The sequence below is a fragment of the Peromyscus maniculatus genome, chromosome 19 (assembly GCF_049852395.1).
Source record: "Peromyscus maniculatus bairdii isolate BWxNUB_F1_BW_parent chromosome 19, HU_Pman_BW_mat_3.1, whole genome shotgun sequence".
Lineage (NCBI taxonomy): Eukaryota > Metazoa > Chordata > Mammalia > Rodentia > Cricetidae > Peromyscus > Peromyscus maniculatus.
Genome location: NC_134870.1, coordinates 29,965,772 through 29,972,887, shown reverse-complemented (window position 1 = coordinate 29,972,887; position 7,116 = coordinate 29,965,772).

Below are 7,116 nucleotides of genomic sequence, written 5' to 3'. Positions count from 1 at the left end.
TTAGTTTCAGCCGGGTGGCGCACGCCTTTAATCCCAGCTCTCAGGAGGCAGAGCCGGGTGGATTTCTGTGAGTTCGAGGCCAGCCTGGTCTACAGAGTGAGATCAGGACAGGCACCAAAACTACACGGAGAAACCCTATCTCAAAAAAAAAAAAAAAAATCCAAGAGTTCAAGAGACAAACTCCATCCTGAGGGGCCCAGGTTGTCTGAGAATAGACTGTGTGAGCTATCTCAGATGAGTAGACCCCAGGCCGTGAGCAGACAGCGGGCACGAGTCACACAATGGGACAGTTACTGCACAGGTTACAAGTCAGCAGGCCTTCCACCAGGCCCCACACTTTCATTAAGTTCCAGTAGACATTCAGAAACTCACTTCTGCACACAGCCTCCTTTCCAGGGGCCGCCATTCACAAGCATCCCTCAATCAGACCCTTCACACTTAGACAACAAGGGTATGGAAAGGAAAGTTCTGCCCAGCCCCAGAAGACGGGATGCTGCTGAGGCCTGCCCAGCACAGAAGTACCACTGACATTTGAATTTTGAATTTTTCCAGTTCTGGGCATTGAACGCAGGGACTTACATATAGTAGGCCAGCATTCTATCATTGTGCCGCTATCCTACTAGGGTGGTTTAAATAAGAAATATCCCCCATGGTCCCAAGCATTTGACACTTGGTCGCCGGTTAGTGGCACTGTTTGGGGACGTTTAGGAGGTAGCCTGACTGCAGGAAGTGTGTCACTGGGGGGCGGGCTCTAAGATTAAAGCGCCTCGCCTGTTTTCAGTTGGTCATCTCTGACTCATACCGTACAAGATGTAAGCTCCGGGGGGCTCCTGCTCCTGCCACTGTGCCTGCCGCTTGCTGTCATGCTCCCAGACAGGATGGACTCTCCTTCCTCTGAGATGGGAAGCCTCAGCAAACCTCCTTTTGTAAGTTGCCTTGGTCATGGAGTTTCATCACAGCGACAGAAAGTAACTGAAGATAGACATTAGTGCCAGATAGCGGGCGGTTGCTGTTTTTTGTTTTGTTTTGTTCTTCGGGAGGAATGTGGAAGACTAGAAAAGTGGTTGACTGCTGTAAGCAGAGTGTAATGGGCTGGTCTGGGGTCTTGGAAGAGAGAGCTGAGAGCAATGAGGACTGTAGAGAAGGCTCAGCTCAAGAGATTGCAGAGGGAATGTTAGCAGCCTGACTAGAGGCCATTCCTGTGACGTTTTAACAAGGAATGTGGCTGTCTTCTGCGATTGTCCTAAGAACTTGCCTTAGGCTAAACTAAATAGCAATGGATTAATTTCTTTGATGGAGGCAAGTTCAAGACAGTATAATATTGAATCTGTGGTATGGGTATTATTAATGACTGTTCTACAGGTCTACAGTTAAAATAAAAGAGGAAGTGAGGCAGAGAGAAATACAAAATGTACAGTTGGAAGGGAAAGAGAACACCAGGAGATAATGTTACAGCCCAGGCTTCTGCTGAAAGAGGTAAAGAGATTAGGCAAGGCCTCAAGCTCGGTACTGGAATAAAGGGGTGGTTGCCTCAGGGCGAGACCACACACAACTGAAAAAAGAATTTAGGTTCTTGCCAAAAAACAAAAAAACAAACACAAAAAAAAAACCTAAGTTGTTTTCTGTTCCTAAACATAGCTGGCTAAAAGCTCTGCCCATGTGATTCAAAGGGGGTAAGGTCCATCCAACCTGGCAGCTGACCTTGGCAATGTCATCAATGTGATAGTGGCTTTAGAGACTCAAAGGATGCAAGAATGAAGGTGTTGTGTCTTCCCACAGCAACAGGAAGTGAATGAAGACACCCAGTGGCCATCATCATTGACCCTTGGTGGTCACTTGTCACTGTGTATTTGTTTACTATGTCGATCTTACGGGAATCTGAAAAGTTGATGGTTATTTATTTTTTTTAATGTAGGTTTCATCCTAAAAACGAAATAAAGCAAGCAAATGATAAGTAGAAGTATGCAAATAACTCTGTTAGGAATAATTAACAGAGTCCTAACGGTGCACTAGGTTAACCTAACCAAGCATGCTGGCAGTGCTGTGTGCTGAATGAGCTCACCATATAACAACCAACACATACTCATTGTCGTCATCATCATCATCATCCTGGTTGTCACCATCCCTATTTCTTTATTTTAATTATGTGTGTGTACATATGTGTGTACGTATATGCCCATAAGTACAGCTGTTCACTAAGGCCAGAGGCATTGGATCCCACTAGAACTGCAGTTACAGGTACTTGTAAGACACCCAACATGGATGCTGGGAGTCAAACTCAGGTCCTCTATAAGTACATGCTCCTAACTACTGAGATACCACTCCAGCCCTTCCAGCCCTGTTTCGAAGCTGAGGAATTGATCATGGAGAAGAAGGTCATTGATGTGCCATTGTCTCTGACTGGGTAAATGACAGAGCCAAGCTATGAACCTGGACAGGAGGAGCCCTGAACCCACGTCAATTTCCCCAGTGCCATGCTTAGAGCACCTCACACTTAACAAATAAGTGGTCAGTTGTGTGGGTAAGGAAAACTAGTCAGATGGCTGGTATGACCAGCTTCCTGGATCAGTCCAAACAACCCCATGGGTCATCCATCCAGGATGGTATAAAGACAGATCCCTGCAGAAGCTTCAGGTGTCTGATAACGTGGAGTATTTCCTGTGCTTCTGATGCAAGGTAGAGTCTGATTAAAATAATAGGCACAGAATGATCGTGTTTATACTTGCAACCCGGCATTTTATTATTATTCCCCTGAACAAGAGTGAAAAGAGTTTTGTAACCCCAAGGTAACATGGTTCTGTGAGGAGGAAAGAGGGCGAGGTTTAGCAGCGGCTGCCATCATAAATCAGTGTGTGGCAGTTTCTCTCAGAGCTCCCGGGCTCAACTCCTAGCTGTCAGACACTTGTAAAGGGAAGCCCCGTGAGAATTTATGTAACGATGGGAAGGCTCATTTTCCCTCCTGCAAGAGCCTTTCTGGAGCAAGAAGAGGATTAGGCTGATTAGATTCTATACAAAGAAAAAAATCCAAACCCAAGGTTCAGAGGGAGGGAGGATGTGGGTCAACTTGAGCTATTTCCCTTGCCCCCTAAAAATTGACCTTGTAAACAGAGAAGAACATGCTGAATTCCACCAAATAAATGGATGATTGGGTGACTGAATGATTTAATGACTGAGTGTGATCCAGGCTTCCTCTGGGCTGGTTCTTTCAGCCTGGGAACAGTTCGATCCCAGACTGACCCAGAAATGCTGAGTGCATAACCAGGCCAATCAACAACGTCAGCTTCTGAATATTCATGTGCAGATGATGCTACCAGTCAGTGCGTTTGGCTTTTGTGTTTACTGATACATTTTCAAATTCACTGTGTAGACCAAAATTGTGGGGTGTTGGGGGACGGGAAGAAACTTGTGCTGAAGTGAATATTATTTCTGGGCAGGGCTGTCGGGCAAAAATACTTAGAGCAAAAATGTATTCGCTGTTTATCTGAAATTCAGATCTAACTGGGCATCCTATATTTTTATTTGCCAAAGCTGACGATCTATTTCTGAGCCAACAATGCTCAGGAGTGGGTTGAGGACAGTAGTTGGGGACATCCCTCACTTGGGAGCCCTAAGGAAGGGAAGCCAAAGGTGGGGGTCTAAGAAACAGAGAACTGTGCAGAATGTGGAGACAGAACCAGGTGACTACAAAGGTCAGGGAAGCAGAGAGACACCAACATCAGGAGAGAAGGTGACCTGGAGGATGCTGGGTAAGGGAGCATCCTCATTTTCTGGTGAAGCTATAGAGCTGAGTGTAGGATTTGGCTTTATAAAGCTGCTGGTGCTTCTGAGAAACTCTACTCAGAGTTCCCAGTAGGGCTGGGGGAGAGATCAGGTATATGTCAGAATCACCTGCAGAGTATTAGAATTGAAGTCCAAAGCCAAGACTTGACAGATGAGGCAGGAAGACCAGGAGTTCAAGGCCAGCCTGAGCTACTGAGATCCTGCCTTAAACAACAACAACAACACAAATAAACAAAAAACAGAATTGAAACAAGTAAATTAAGCCAAGCGGTGGTGGCCCACACCTTTAACCCCAGCACTCAGGAGGCAGAAGTAGGAGAATCTCTGAGTTCAGGCCAGCCTGGTCTACAGAGTTAATTCCGGGACAGCCAGGGCTACACAGAGAGATTCCGTCTTAAAAATCCAAAAAGGAAAAAGAAAATAAACAAGTAAATTAGTGCCTTTCTCCTCTGAAGACTGGTGAGAGAGAAAGAAAGACAGACACAGAGACAGAGAGAGAGACAGAGAGACAGAGACAGAGACAGAGACAGAGACAGAGACAGAGAGGATCGAAAACACCATTAATCTATTTTTGCATTTTCCCTGAAAATTGTGAAGAGGTCCGTAGTTGGCCACAACTTCGTCAAATGTCCGACGCACCTTCCACTCCCTTGACGGCTGTTTTTTTTCTGCAGTGATGTCTGCAGTAACTTCAAGTTTCGCTGCTATTTTTTCATCTTATTGTGTAGATCGGTGGAGTCTCTCCAGAAAGGGGATCGAGCTAATCCGAAAGTAGAGGCCTGCTAAAAGGAGTGGTAATTGAGCTAAAAATTGAAGAATCAACCTTGGCAGCCTGGGAAAGGGGAAATTTGAATTTTCTTACCCTGCCTCTGGCATTTCACAAGCTTTCCAAGTCACCCTGTGTGCAGTCCCTTTGAGGACTACCACTCTTTTCTAAGACAGAACACCTTTTCGTTTCTTGAAAAGTCCTACATCTTGGCAAGTTTCTCCTTGCAAAGTCCATTTTTCTTTCCGTACTTGTCTAGAAAGAGATGCCACGGTGTGAGATTTGACATTTGTCACCTGTCCTCGTAAAGCCCTAAAGGGCCATGCCAAGAGCACGTGACCGAGAATAACTAGTTGAGTCTCCGAGTCAAGACTCCTGGCTCTCACTTCAGCAAGGTCTGGCTCTAAAAGGAGGGTGACCTTGGATGGTCCAGCCACCTTCGGGAGTGGAATGATTCTCAGGGCAGTGCTTCTAGGCCTCCTTGGAGCTGTCTTAGTGGGCAGGCTCAGGAGAGCCAATCCAGAAGGCCAAGTCAGGACGTCTATACTGAGTGGGTGGGCTTAGTCTTTATCTAAGCTGTACTGTCTGTCAATGGCTCCCAAGAGACACGCCACATCTTACTAGTGTGAGCCCTGGAGGTTCCCAGTGCTCTGAAAAGAGTCACTGGTTCTCACCCTTCTCATTTTACCCCTCAGTTCCTTGCTATGCCCAAGGAGTCACCTCAAGGCTCGGGGTGAGCCAAGATGTCAAGCAGCAGTCCTAATCTACCGCCGTCTTAAAATCTCGAGGACCTGAGGGAGGCCATGTTCAGCCGTGTTGAACCTACCTCAAATACTTCCTCTGCTCCTTCCAAACTTCTTTCAAAATGTAAGGAAATGAAATCTTCCTAAACAAACTCCGGGGACCGCTCCACTCACCCTTTGACAGACTGCTGTGGAAAGTCAGCTTCCCCTAGAAGAAGGAAGGAGAGAGGACAGAATGGAGGTCTCCTTCCCAGGGGCAACCACCTGTGAACAGTCTGACGTCTCGTTTCATAAACCTTTGGGACTTTTCAAGGGGTGGCTCCACTTCATGTCGCCAGTGCCAATAAAACAAGCACATAGCGACGATTAAAAAAAAATCACACCTAGCAAGCTGTGCATGGTAGCGTGCACCTGTAATCTCAATATTCAGGAGGCGGGAAGCAGGAGGATTAGGAATTCAAGGTCATCCTTCGCTTCATGGAGAGTTCAAGGTCAACCCAAGCTGTGCAAAACCCTGTCTCAAAAAAAAAAAAAAAAAGATCCTAAAACCCAAAACCAAAACAAAGCAATAGCAACAAACACATGCGAAATACAAATTCAAAGTTTTGTAATGTAAGTTCATTTTTTTTAATTCATGGTCATAACACATATGCATGAATAAGCACATATATTGTTTTATTAAATTTAATTGTATATAGCATTGTTAAACATGCATAACAATTTCTTTTCAGGAATATAAATAATACACGTAAAATCATGAACTCCATTCTTTCTGAGCCCTGGTTATCTTTTGATGTTGCTATTTTGGGACAGGATCACATGTAGCCCGGGCTGGCCTTCAACTTGCTCTATAGCCAAGAATAACCTTGAACTCCTGATCAGTACATGCATGTACCACCACACCGAGGTTTGGTCATCTATTAAGACAAGGGTTCTCAATCTGTAGGTAGAGACCCCTTTGGGGGTCACATATCAGATATTTACACTATGACTCATAACAGTAGCAAAGTCACAGTTAGGAAGTATCGATGATGGGGGGTCACCACAATGTGAGAAACTAACTGTATTAAAGAGGTAACAACATTAGGGAGGCTGAGAGCCACTGCACTGAGACGGTTCATTGTTTGCGGTCTCTTTTCTGTTTATGCACATCTGTGCAGCACAGCTCTGTGAACCCTCCCACCTTGGTGGCTGTCCCCTCTGCGCCTCTGTGCTTTGTTCTCTGCCTTTGGCCACCAGATGGCATTCTGGAAACATTCCCATTCTGGAAACATTTTCTGCATCCAGGCTCTCCTGCAGACTCTCAACTGGCCTCCCCTCTCAGCTACCTTCCTGGGTGCAGCTGAAGAGGCTTTCTGGAAGGCAAATCTGTAGGATCTCAGACATCTTTCCTGTGTTCAGCTTCTTTAGCCTGATGACTTGTCCTTGGGGCAGGGGGCAGTGGGGTGGGGAAGGGCACGAGAGGACATGGGTAAATCGCTCAGGACAGAGGCTGGCAAATCATTGATCTCATCGTCCTGCTTTGTGCCTTCCCAAAGCTCCTGTGGCCTCCAGAATAAGTTTTAGGTCCTTCCTGTGGGGACCCAGGACTTTCATCATCCAGTGACCCTGGTTCCATCTTCCTCCTTCTGTACCACATAGACCCCCCAGATGCAGCAGAAGGAAGCAGCTTGTCCACTTTGGAGTCTGCACAGTCTGTGTCTTTGGCCTGCTTTGCCTTTCTCTGTTCTTTCTCTTGCCCTAGTGAACTACTCCCGTCCATCAGGGATCACTGAGCTCCTGCCTGGAGGCTCTGCTGCCGCCGCCGCCGCCACCTCCCAGGCCACA